The sequence below is a fragment of the Mustela nigripes genome, chromosome 12, assembly GCF_022355385.1.
Source record: "Mustela nigripes isolate SB6536 chromosome 12, MUSNIG.SB6536, whole genome shotgun sequence".
NCBI lineage: Eukaryota > Metazoa > Chordata > Mammalia > Carnivora > Mustelidae > Mustela > Mustela nigripes.
The window spans coordinates 80,237,485-80,249,899 of NC_081568.1; the positions used below are offsets into that span (position 1 = coordinate 80,237,485).

At 40.0% G+C, this 12,415-nt stretch overlaps 1 non-coding gene across 1 annotated transcript; it reads right to left on the reverse strand.

Moving 5' to 3' along the window:
• Nucleotides 1-6,980: 6,980 nt before the first annotated feature.
• Nucleotides 6,981-7,088, reverse strand: LOC132028993 (U6 spliceosomal RNA). The gene has a single exon (XR_009407637.1). It is a non-coding gene; the product is annotated as a U6 spliceosomal RNA (small nuclear RNA).
• Nucleotides 7,089-12,415: the final 5,327 nt, after the last annotated feature.

Here is a 12,415-nt window from a genome sequence, read left to right on the forward strand (position 1 = left end):
CCCCCCCCCCCCCCCCCCCCCGCACTTTGTTTGGCCCTGTAATTCCAAACAGGTCTTCCCTGTTTGTGAATGGCCCTATGCTTGTCTCCTGGGCTTCTGGGGTTAACTCACCCCACGGGCACCCACAGCCACTCCAGGCACGAGCGAGTGCAAGACTTCTTTGTAAGGAAGGTCTATTTCAGCGGCAACTCCTTTTGTTCTTCCCAAGTGGCCTGCTTGGCCTGCCCCGCTGTTTCCCACACGAGGCAGGGGCGGGCAGGTGCAACGACTCTGAAATTCCTAACAGCTGTAATGACTATTCTATTAGTAGAATTGACAAGGTCAGGGTCAAAAGTCTCCAGGGACTTGGTTCTCTCCTGGTGCCTGTGCCTGTTGTATGGGTCTCTATGTCAAGCAGTAAAAACACATCTCTGAGGCCCCCTCTTTTACGGGATTCAAGCTGCAATTTGATTTGGCAGATCTCATGACAATGCTTCAGCTGGCCTTCTGGATGACTCTTCTCCACCTCAAGAGTCCACCAACCTGACCCCTTGGAAACTATTCTACTGCTCGGTTCGGACTAGGTAACAGGTTGGTGGAATGGAAGACAAAAGTGCAAACTCACTTGCACTTACCAAAAGCAGTGGACTTGACCACTCTGAAGTCAGTATTTCTGACTGTCAAAGGGAGACCTTTCTACCTACTACACTGATGGAGTGAGGGGAGAGGATGAAATAGGATATGACACATGAAGGTGCCGGAGATGTGAAGGCCCTCCAAAATTAGGAGGAGAATCTAAGACCCAGTAGGCGCTTAAGATTTTTTCTAATCTTTTTTCTCTATGTAGAAACAACTTTTGAAATGGTAACAAAATATGACTCTGGATTCAGTGTAGTTTAGAGGACACATGACTGGGACCCAGTTGAGCATATGCAGACTAAGAATTTTGACACAAGTTCACACCCATGCTCTGCTACTCGCTGAGGGTGTGGCCTTCATGAGCTTGGGCAAAATCCCTGATTTTCAGCTTTCTTTCTTACTGAGTTGTTGTGAGCATGACATAATTATGTATTAAGCTTTTTAGCACAATAATACATAGTAAATACTCCATAAATGCTAGTTACTTTCATTTGTAAGTATTTGGGGCATATACATACCATAACATTCTGCATGTAATTTCAGGGTGTTCACAGATTTTTCTAAAGTCTATCTGTAAGTACACAGACACTTGATTCCCTTGGGCCCTAGTGATACATGATATATACTACATTCCATGTATAATGCTATTGATCCACAATTGGGTGGGTTGCTTTACAATGTATTTTTTTCTTCTATCCTCAGATATTGAGTTCAAGGACTTTTCAGTGTTCTCCTACAAACAACTGAATGTAAAGACCAAATGCAGCCTAGAAGCTTCTGAGCCTTGCAAATCTGTTCAAACTCAGCCTGGACACTGGTGACATGGCCTGTGCTGGTGCATACCTTTTCTTATGGTGTCATCCTCATCGTTCTCTCTGCTCTGTCTCTAGTTTCTGTTGGCCCTTGAAGACAGTTTCCATTGAGGTGTGTGACATCCATGCATAGAACTCAGCCCACTTACAGGTGTCTACATGAAAGCTGCACGGGGCATTTTTGGAACCTCGGTGAAGAATCACACTGTGGAGTGCAAACTTTCACCTTCTTAACTGTTCCATCCTGCTTTCCCTCTTTCTCTCTGGCATATCAAAGAATCTCCTCCTTTGCTTCCTACACATGCAGTCCTCAGCTAGACTTAGGCCTGCCAGGATGTTACTTTCTATCCCACCCATTCATCAAAAAGCTTCCCCCACCCCAAACAAATACAGCTTCTTTCCAGAGAAGTTGGGTGAAAAATTTTCTTCCTCTCATTTGTATGAATTAATGTCACTCGTGATCAGGATGTCTTAGTCTATGTTCCCAGTGTTTGGGAGAGTAGCCATCACATAGAAGCTGTTTACCTGTTGGATGAGAGGAAAGGAGAAAGGGAAAAAGGAACAGGAGGAAGGAGGAAGAAAGAAGAAAGAAAAAAAAAATCCCCAGGTATGTTCTGGATCCAGACCATGACTCCATGAGCCAGCTTAGCAATCACTGTTGAAGGTAGTTGTCTTATTACTGGTTATTAATAATCCTTTGTTTCTCTTCCATTCCCAGTGTCTTGGAAATTTTTTCCCAAGGTGATTTCCAGTCCTCATGATAGAGTCTCACGGTACTTCTTCCTTCCCTCTCCCCTTCAAGTGAGGGAAGTTCAGGCAACTCATTCCATAATACCCTCACAAGTAATTAGTTGACTCAGGGGGCATCCTCAAGAAGCCAGAAGCATGTTGGCTTTAATTTCACTTCCTGAGATTCTCTTTCCTCTTTTAACTTCACCTTTCCTCAGCCAGGGCAAAAATTAATTTATATGTCTCCTTTCTGTGGGCATCATCATTTGTCCCTCTAATACCCTGTGGGCTTTTCTTCTTCTTCTTCTTTCTTTCTTTTTTTCTTTTTTCTTTTTTGGAATAGAAATCTCCTCAATTATTGTAAATTCAGCAAGAAAAAAATTTATTTTACCTGTTCTTCCCTCTGTGGCTTTTCTTTTTTCAGAATGAATTTATTGGGAACTGAAAGTGAGTCTGCTTTGATTCAGAGCCAGAAATGTGGGGGTCTTTATTGTTTTTTGGAGACTTCTTCTTGGGATCCTGGGAGATACTAGGGCTCATTCTTACAGACTGAGTTGTATTGGGGCGTGGCTTGGATTGAGCAAGTGTTATGAATTAAACAGAAAAATGGGAAGGGGAATAGTGGAAGAAGCCATGGAAAACTCCCTGTTTATTGTAAGGGAGGAGGTTGGTTTCACCTTGACACAGATATACTCTGCATCAGCCCCAGCATGTGGCACAAGAACAATCAAAGATGGGTCTCTTGCTTGGAAATTTAGAGTCATACATTTAGACAGGTAAAACTAAATTGATTGACCATACTGCTACCCTGTTATTTAATCACATGAACCAGATTTACATTTGCATACAGTTTGTGCTCTGTGTGAGTGGAGGGGACAGAAAGGTTCATTTCTGTATATTAAGTCCTTGGCCACACACGTATCATGTGGTTAGAAGTCACAACCGATCTTGGAGTTTATTTAAACTGATCAGTTGATTGCTTGAATATATATAGGGGTGAGGATAACACAGCAGCCATCTACCTTAAAGAAGCAAAGGGGAAAGGCTTGAAATATTTGAAAGAGAATCCTCAAAACCCTTGGATGATATCGGTGAGAAGATACCCAGTTTATCTTCTGTTTACATCAACCTCTATTCTAGATGATAAATGTTAAGTGCAAAGAAGACTAGTCTTTGACTCCAAAGGCACCATAGTCTGGATGGATAGAGAAGTAAATGAGTAATTACAAAAAAAAATGATGAAATGATATGAATTTTAGCAGTTAAGGAATTAAGGCAAGTTTTCTTAGCAAACTAGCATTAAAATTACACTTGTATTAATTTGGAAAACACTTATGAAATAATGTTATATTGAAAGGCAGAATAATCATTGTATACACACACACAATGATTATTGTTGTTGTTTTTAAGTGTCACTTTTCTAATTTACAGCCCCTTAGTATTTTCCCTCTACCTTCAAGATAAAACCGCACTCCTTCAGGCCAAAGCTCTTAAGACTTCTCATTACCTGGCCTTGTCACATACAACTCCAGAAACATCTTCCACTTGTCTTCCAGCACTCCTCCCCATTCCACATCATACCCCAGACTTCTCCAGAGCACTGAGGAACAATCCTGCTTCCTCATTCATAGCATTTCAGGGTAGGTACATATGAAACAATGTGACACAGAGAAGTTGAATTATATTTGCGTTTTCTCCAATCATAGAAATAATGAAGTTTTCAGGTTTTTTCGTTACTTCACCCCACCCTTATCTTCTTCATTTTATACCACTCTGGATTGAGAATATACTTAAACTGGAAAAACATGGGACAAAGTACTATAAAGAGTTTATCTTTTTTTTTTTTTTCTCTAGAACTTTGTTTTGCAATGATGTGTCCCTCCCCAGCTTACATGCAGCTAGAATTAGAAATAGACATACTTGCTCTCCTTGACTGGCTTTGAGATCAAAGACAAGGCAAGCTCCGAAGATCTGGATGAAGTTTTCACACATTTTAAACCACACTCTGCATTATGCAAGCCTTTTGCACAGACAGGTATGAATGTGGTGAAGGGAACCATGCCACAAACTGTAAAGAGAGCAGGAAGATGATTACTGATGGAGATGCTAAAACACAGACCTTGAGTTACAGTTCCACATAAGCTCTCCAGACCCTCTGTTAGCTGGAACATGAATGCATCACCAAGGCAAACCCCTCCCTTGTCTTTCCTAATCGCTTGAGCCCCCTAAACCACACCATTTGGGCAGGACTGACACTTGATGTATCACACTGCTAAGCTTCTTAAAGTGAACACGGGGAAAACCATAATGCAGCTGTCATTTTAACACTGGGAATTCAGACAAACCACAATGCCCAGTGGTAAATCTAGAATGTGAGTCAGGGATGCTGATGTTCTCATCTGTCACTAGCACTAAGCAAGGTATGCAATCTGAAAGAGATTCATCAGTCAGCAAGCCAGCCTCACAATTCCCTTTTCAGAAATCATTTACTTGGGTTTGGGAATGAGTCTGATTTGATTCAGAGTAGAAATGTGAATGTGGAGTTCTTTGTGTCTTTGGAACCTCTATTCCTGGAATTCTAGTAGAGATTAAGGTTGACTAATCTTTTAGGGATGGTAGCGTGGTGCCAGTGGAAAGGATCACCCAAATGACACTCCCTGTGTGTCGTGCAAGATGAAGACAATTCTGCTTTCCGGATTCCCCTCAGGGAATCAGGAGTCTACTGCCTAAATCTGGATGTTTATTCCAAGAGCTACTTTGGAATAAGGGGTAGAATTTACAAGGGTCACATTCAATGATCACCAAATGGCCTTCTAAAAAGTGTGGTCCCATTTCTCTCTGGGGCCTCAGGTTTGCAGAAGGGAGAGGGCAAGTTTGGGGATCGCTGGGAATATCAGTGGAGAGGTTGAGGGCTGCCTCCAAGGTCTTCTTTCCCTGTTCAGTCTCCATGTTGTTTTCTGCCTCTCCGATCAATACATGCTGAACAGATACTTGGAGAATCTTTATTTAAATTTACACAAATCACCAGTTCTTCTGTGAAGCCCATTATGACTCCAGACCGTGTTGCAGAGCCCTCTGTGTATGCTCCCCAGCTTCAGACCGTGGCCTCACATGCACTGAGGGGATTACTCCCATGCAGGGAGGCCAACCAAAGAAGAGCTCAAGCATTAGAATGGCCTCAAAAGAATTAGGTTTATGATTGTCAGGTTCCCACTGACAGGAACTGGTTGGGGGGTTACAGGAAGGAGGGGAAAGGGTGGAGAAGCCACATGTCTTAGAGAACCCAGCAAATGTCTTAATAAATAGATAAGCATCTTGTACACTTAGCATTTTCAATATTAGAAAGCAAATAGGACCAAAGCGGGGTCTAAGAACAGCATGTTCTTCCCTACTAAGAGAAAAGAGATTCCACAAACTGATGAGTGCTCAGCCTTCATGACCCGTGCAGGAGAGCATGAATTTTGGGTTGGGCATCATCGGCTTAGAAGAGACTATAAATGATTCAGCTGGTAAACATCAAAAAAGAATCAATTTCTCCTAAAGTGCCCTCTACAATATTATTTAATTTGTCTCTAAAAGGTTAGATCAATTTTAATAATATTCCACTGTCTTGTGAATTCCTATTCATCCTTCAAAACCCTCCCTGATATCAGTATCATTGACCAAGAAAGTGTGTCCTAATCTCCCCCAGGTTATGGCATCAATTTGCCTTGTCCACACATAGGTATTATCACTCTATTTATACTCAGCTGTCAGGTGTTCATCTGCAGGTCTGTCTGTCCTGCTGGACAAAAGCTCCCTGAGTCCATATAGTCGCCTCATTTATCTCTGGGTCCTTGTTTTAACCTCTGCTGTGGTACTGTAAATGGCATATACCTAGTCAATATAGGAACACACTTATATAAGTACAGTATTTATAGAAAGTAAGTATTTATTCTGCAGCTTCTGGTGGCCATGCATAAACATCCAGGTTTTCTTTCTGGCTACAGGTCATAGGCTAGTTACTCTCATCTAATGAAATTATTTCGTGGGTGAAATCATTGAAATTGAGTAATTTTCTCAAGGCTATAGGACTTGTTAAATGACCCAGCTGTTTTTTGTAAGTTTGTGACAAACTTATTTGGTATGAAACCCGACCCACACTGAGATAAGGCTATTTATAGTTTTTAGTTATCCCATTTATGGATATTCATGTTACACTATAAAATATTACTGTATTTATTGTGTACTGCCCCTTTCTATAATAAGAAATATTCAAAATTCTCTATTGCATCTTGCCCCAGGGTTTTAGAAAAGGTGCCATGTACTTACACAGTATGATTTCATCAAGAGAACCCGTATCATAGAGTTAGGTGTCCATTTGTTGTTAGTGCTTATTACAGCAAAGCAACATCAATGGTCATATTAAATTGGTGTTAGCCACTTGGCCTGTATTGTTTGTGTTATTTTGTTTGTATTTAATTGTCTGCATTGTGGGTATAAATGTGTTAGAAGCCATATGCATTTTACTGTTAATTTCTAATCTTCTATTTATAATATTCAGGTACTATGGTAATAAAAGTAACCTAAGTGAATAAAAAAATTAAGGAAATTGATTTTTAAAATTGTATAGCTAAAATTAAATTGAAAAAAAAAAAGAAAAAAACACTTACATGTCCCTGGGGGAACAGTATGATTTTGTGAGTGATTATATACATATATATGTATATATAGCACTAGTTATATACATAAATACCTAATATGTGCTGTAAGAAACATGGGCATTATAGACAGATTAGTCTTCCTCTTCTTTTGACAATCCTACTTATTCAGAGTCACAGAAATAACTGATTCTTTCACTCACCTTGTCCTTTTGCTCCTTGCACAAGGGCCATGCCAGTCTTCTCTATGTGGCTCCAATTTTCGTATATGTACTGCTGAAGGGAGCACACAACTTGTCCTTTTTCTGATCCCACCCCCACCTCTCTAGGGGCCATGTGAATGCAGAAGATTCAGAGGAACAAATGGAATCAGCCAGCTGACTTGGAATGATGAAGGTAGAGCCATAATCAGAACCCCTGCTTATTTACTCTCAGTCAGAAGGATGGAAATAGAACAACATCTGTGACATTCAAAATGGTAGTTAAATGCAGGGCCCAGACAGATAAAATAAATATATGAGGAGGTCAGGCTGTAAGAAAACTGTTCAGGTTGATGAGGGATGGGAAATTGAAACTCTTCAGTATTGGAGTAAAAACAGGCAGTGGGGGAACTATGGTAGGGAAGCAGCCAATCATGGGAATTTGAACTTGAACACCAGCTAATTGTCAGTATAATTTGGAACTGTGGGTCCAATTTGCTGTATATTTTTTCTTAAGTGGGGTGGTGGGGGACAAGACCACGTTCTGTATGCATTCTCCTGATTTTCTATACTGGCAACTAATTCAATGGGAAAATAATAGTGTAGATCAAATAAAATACATCTGTGGGCCAGATTTGGTCTTCGATCATCCCTTTGCATCCTATGGCTTAGAATCTGATGGTATCATTTGTATCCTGAACAAACTTGTCACACATGGTCCCCTATTTCTAACCCTGGATAAAAGGAGATAGAAACTTTTCTTGTGGTAAATCATATTATTTACATCTGAGGTGATAGCTTTGGATGTGGCTCAAGGGTTCACTTCTGGAAAAGAGAAATCTCTTTCCGCCCTTGTTTGTGGCTACTAGTATTCAAAATTTTCCTGGATTGAAGTCACTGAAGTAAATATTCAAGGTCCAGTCTCATGGCCTTAAAGACTCTTCCTTTCAAAGTGGATCCTAAATTGATACTCATCCTTTTTCATTCCCTTAATCCAGACTTCTCAGAGTTGATACAAGGTGGTGAGTGTCCATGTTGAATGTTTCACGGGGTCAGTAGAACCTGTGAAGTCAATATGTTCAGTTAACAAGTGACAAACATTTAATAATGCAATGTTTTCTGAGAGCAAAATTGTTTGGCAACATATCTGCCAGGTTTGTAAAGAAGACACTTTTCCCATTTCCACCCTGGCTATACTCTACTCATTTCTTCATGCAACAATATGCTTTGAGTGCTGATGATATACTGGATGCTACTTTAGTTACTGGGGATCTCATAAAGGTAAAACAGACCGTGTCCTTAAATTCCTTTAAGTACAAATCAAATATACATGAATACATTTGATGCCACTCCTAGCAAGTATTAGAAGTATTACACAAAACTAAATATAAAATTATAGACTTAGACTACCATCTCCTCAAAGGATAGAGGGGGGAAAACTGCAGCCATCCTGGTGAGATAAGAGAAAAAGTGCTGAGAAGGAAAGAAGACAATGAAGAAAGAGTAATAGCAAAGACAAATTAAACCACATCCAGAAGCAAGAGAGCACAGATAACTCTCTGGATTTTGTTTCTGGAAATGAAACTTCATTTATGGATTTCTTTCTCAGCTGGGTATTTCAAAATTAGAAACTGATAAACAGAAATGGTTACTTTTATGATGCTGAATTTGGTGTTCATGTAGCTGCTCTAGGAGTACATTTCCTAGGCATATATCAAAGAAAAATCCTATTGGAACGAATAAGCTCTAAAAGTGTCCAAGTAAGTTTACTTTTGAGAGGCAAGAAGACTACCAATAAGACAGCCCCAATAAAAACCAAGATTAAAGATGATGTCTGTTTATCAAAATGTCTCCATCAAAGAAACTCAACAAACTTGGCTTCTAATGTGATTTGAGTAACTGTTGATTGATATGCTTTACATTACCTTTTATATCATGCTTTCTCTGAATAAAACCCTTGGGGAAAAATCAGTAGATAGGCTGAGATCACCAAAGCAACTTTTTCTTACAAGTTTCCTCATCAGCCAGTTCTCCCATGGCAGATTATGGCATTTGTTTCAATATACTTCCATTAAGCACTTCTTATGTATTTATGGAGGCAAATCCTGCAACTGGCAAAGTCAAGGAGCTAGGAAACTATTTTTTTAAAACAACTGATAAACATTTCCTCCAACTTTCCTATACAGACACAGATTTGTCTATGGGTTTTCTTGTTCCCCTAAAACTGTGTCAGCCAATGGGCAGAAATACAGGTTTAAAAAAACCCCAACTCAATAAAAATTAAAAAAATATATTAAAAAATAAATAAATAAAAATTAAAAAAATATATTAAAAAAACCAACTTTATCAAGTATAAGAATTTTTATTTTTATGTTTATATATCCAATCGAATGAACAGAAAGTAATTGAAGAAATCATCCAGATAATCTCATAACATTCACAGACCAATTTCAGTTTATAAATAATTGAGAATGCAGGGCCTCATCTGAATTGTTGGGATAGTTCAAGTAGTACATCTTCTTTCTTCATTTGATGTGTGTAGACTTACTTTATATAAACCTAGAAAAACAATGTTTGGGATTTAGGAGAAATGACAACCCCCAAACACTAAAAGATGTATTCCTAGTGGTCATTCATTCATTTATTGAAATATTTACTACACACCTAACATAGCTGGGGTGCTCTATTTAACATGAAGATACAAAGATGAGTAAAATGAGACTGCTCTTACTCTCATGAAACTCAAAATACATCGTGGAGTGGGGAGGGGATAGAGAACCAACCAGATATGATATACAGGATGTAAGTTGTGAAAGGGAAGTTCAGGTTTGAGGGAAGTGGTCCATTCCTGCAGTCAGGGGTATCTGCTGAGATCTAGAGGGTATGTAGGAAGCTGATTTGGAGCAGAAGAGAGGAAGGAAGGGAGCCCGTGAAGCCACCCAACACACTGTAGCCCAGGTCCCATCTGAGGATGGCTGTAGGAAAGAATCAAAACAGTAACAGAGAAACCAGAGAGTCAGGTCCCGGTCAGCCCTCAGAATCACGTGCAATAATAAAGTGTTGTGTGAAGCCACTACATTTAGGGGCATTCATTATGCAGCAATAAAGAAAAAAACACAATGGCTTCCATTTTACAAGTAAAGGTGATAGCTGTTGCTAGTGGATCCTGATGTTGTAGGAGCCCAGCTGAACCTGAAGCAGGGAGCTCCGTGTGTCAGTGCATGTGGCTCCCAGGCATCTATTTCCTGGAAAGAAAGACAGTTGCAGAGAAAAAGGCTGATGAGCAGGTGCCTGGATGTCAGTAGATCCAGTGGTGAAGTTAAAGAAATCTGCCCTTCCTCCATAGGCAGGTCTCACAGCACACGTCTGAGTCCTCTGCAGGCTGTTTCCTCCTCATCTGTGTGGAACCCAGTGCAGGATTGCTGAGCAGCGGGGGCCAAAGGGAATATGGCCACTCTTGGCAGTGCCCAGAAGGTTGCACGGCTTTAGGTGCTCATCATGTCACTGTGAGAAAGGGAATGACTTCAGGAAGCGCTGAGGTATTGGCTCAAGGAAGCCCAAATGGTAGGTAGGGAGGCAAGAGGAGAAGACCATGAGTGCACTCCTCAACGCAGCTGTGGGAGGGGGACAGGGAAAGGGGAGGACTGCTGTGCCATCAAGTGCAAGTAAATGTCCATCTCCATGATAATGGGCTCTCTCCTTCAGCCCCAGAAGAGCTGCTTCCCTTTCTGTTGTTTTCTTACCCCTTTGTTCTTCATCATTCTTCCTTCTAGGAAAGTCACTGAACCTCTCTAAACCACATCATCTTTATCTTTAAAATGGGGACAATGATAGTATCTCTAGTACGAATTAAGAGGATGCACATAAAGCACTTATTGTACTGAGCATAAAAGTAAAGATTCAATAGTTGTTAAATATATTATTTTTCTATTTGGAAAACTCTCTTCATCAATTTTAAAGCAATTAGCTAAAAGATGGCTGTGGTTTCCTTCTAAAAGATAATGACCACTGGTTAGGCACAGGATTAAAATGATGAAGAAGTGTAGTGGCGTATCAATCATTATTCCGTGCTTGTGTAAACCTCTTTAGGAGATGACCCTGAGGAAGTCAGCAGGAGAGGCAGAGAGCTTTAGATTCCCAACAAGTACTTTCTGCACACCTACTAAGAGGGAGGCCCTAGTAACATAAGGATGGACAAAACAAACAACATCTCCCTTGTGGAACTAACGAACAGAGGAAAGCAAATATTAAAGAAATAATGACTCAAATAATGATCAGTTGCAGCAATTATCAAGGGCTAGATAATCCAAAATGCCCACTGCCTACTTAACCCTTTAGGTAGCATTTTGCATCATTCCAGTAGACCATGGTCCAGAAATCAGACTTGGTCTTTTTTAAAACAACAGCAACAATAAAAACAACAAAACACCTGAGATGCAGGCCACTTACTATCAATACGAGTAGGCATTTTATTTCTGAGTCCCAGTTTCCTTATTAGTAAAACAGGGGATGTTATAATCATTCCAAGTCTCCAAGAATTATTGGAGGAGGGTTCATTAACTGAGAGTGTATGCAAAGCACCTAAATGCCTGTCTAATCAGCGGTACCCAGGACAAGTTAAGTTTCCTTCCTTCTTCCATTTAAGGCACACATTACGTTTGCAGAGGGCTGCTGCCGAGTATCAAACTTGAAGAGATAAGCTGAACAAGCATTATCCACATATGTGACATCTGTGTTCTTGATTGGAAGAATTGGGTACATGAATAGTTTTTTGTTTTGTTTTGTTTTGTGGGGGGGTAGCTTGTCAGTGTTACTGGAAACTCCCTCTCCTATTTTGTTGTTATTGTTCTTTAAGCCAGCTACTAATGAGAAACAAACCAAAACCAAAACCACCTTTCCTTTAAGCGGCAGGCTAAAATTTGTCTTAACATCCAATAAAAGGCTGACCCCCAGTGAGGGGGAAGAGCACATAAGGTGTGTGTGGGTGTGAGTGTCTGTGTGACTGGTGAGGAGGTGGGGATTGGGGAAGTGACACATGCATGTGGGAGTTTAACCTAACCTAAGGGTCAACTGACCTCTTTGGGAAATGGAAAGTCGGTCATCATCAAATTAGGAAATTGGCAATTTTTTTTTTTTAATAACAAGAGGTTTAGTGAGTCAGCATCTTATTGGGAAATGATTTGTTTACCTAACTGTGCCATGTTCCTAGTTGACCATTTCAGAACAAATTGGCAGTGTGGTCAATAACACCAAGATACTGATGAATCATAGAATATTAGAATTGGAAGGCTCTCAAATTCTCTCTTCCAGCTCTTGTTAATATTGATTTTCTTACTTCATAGGTATAATACTCACAAACAATATTCTATTGCACTTTATCCTACTAAAAAAGTTATTTTAATAATTTAGACTTTAG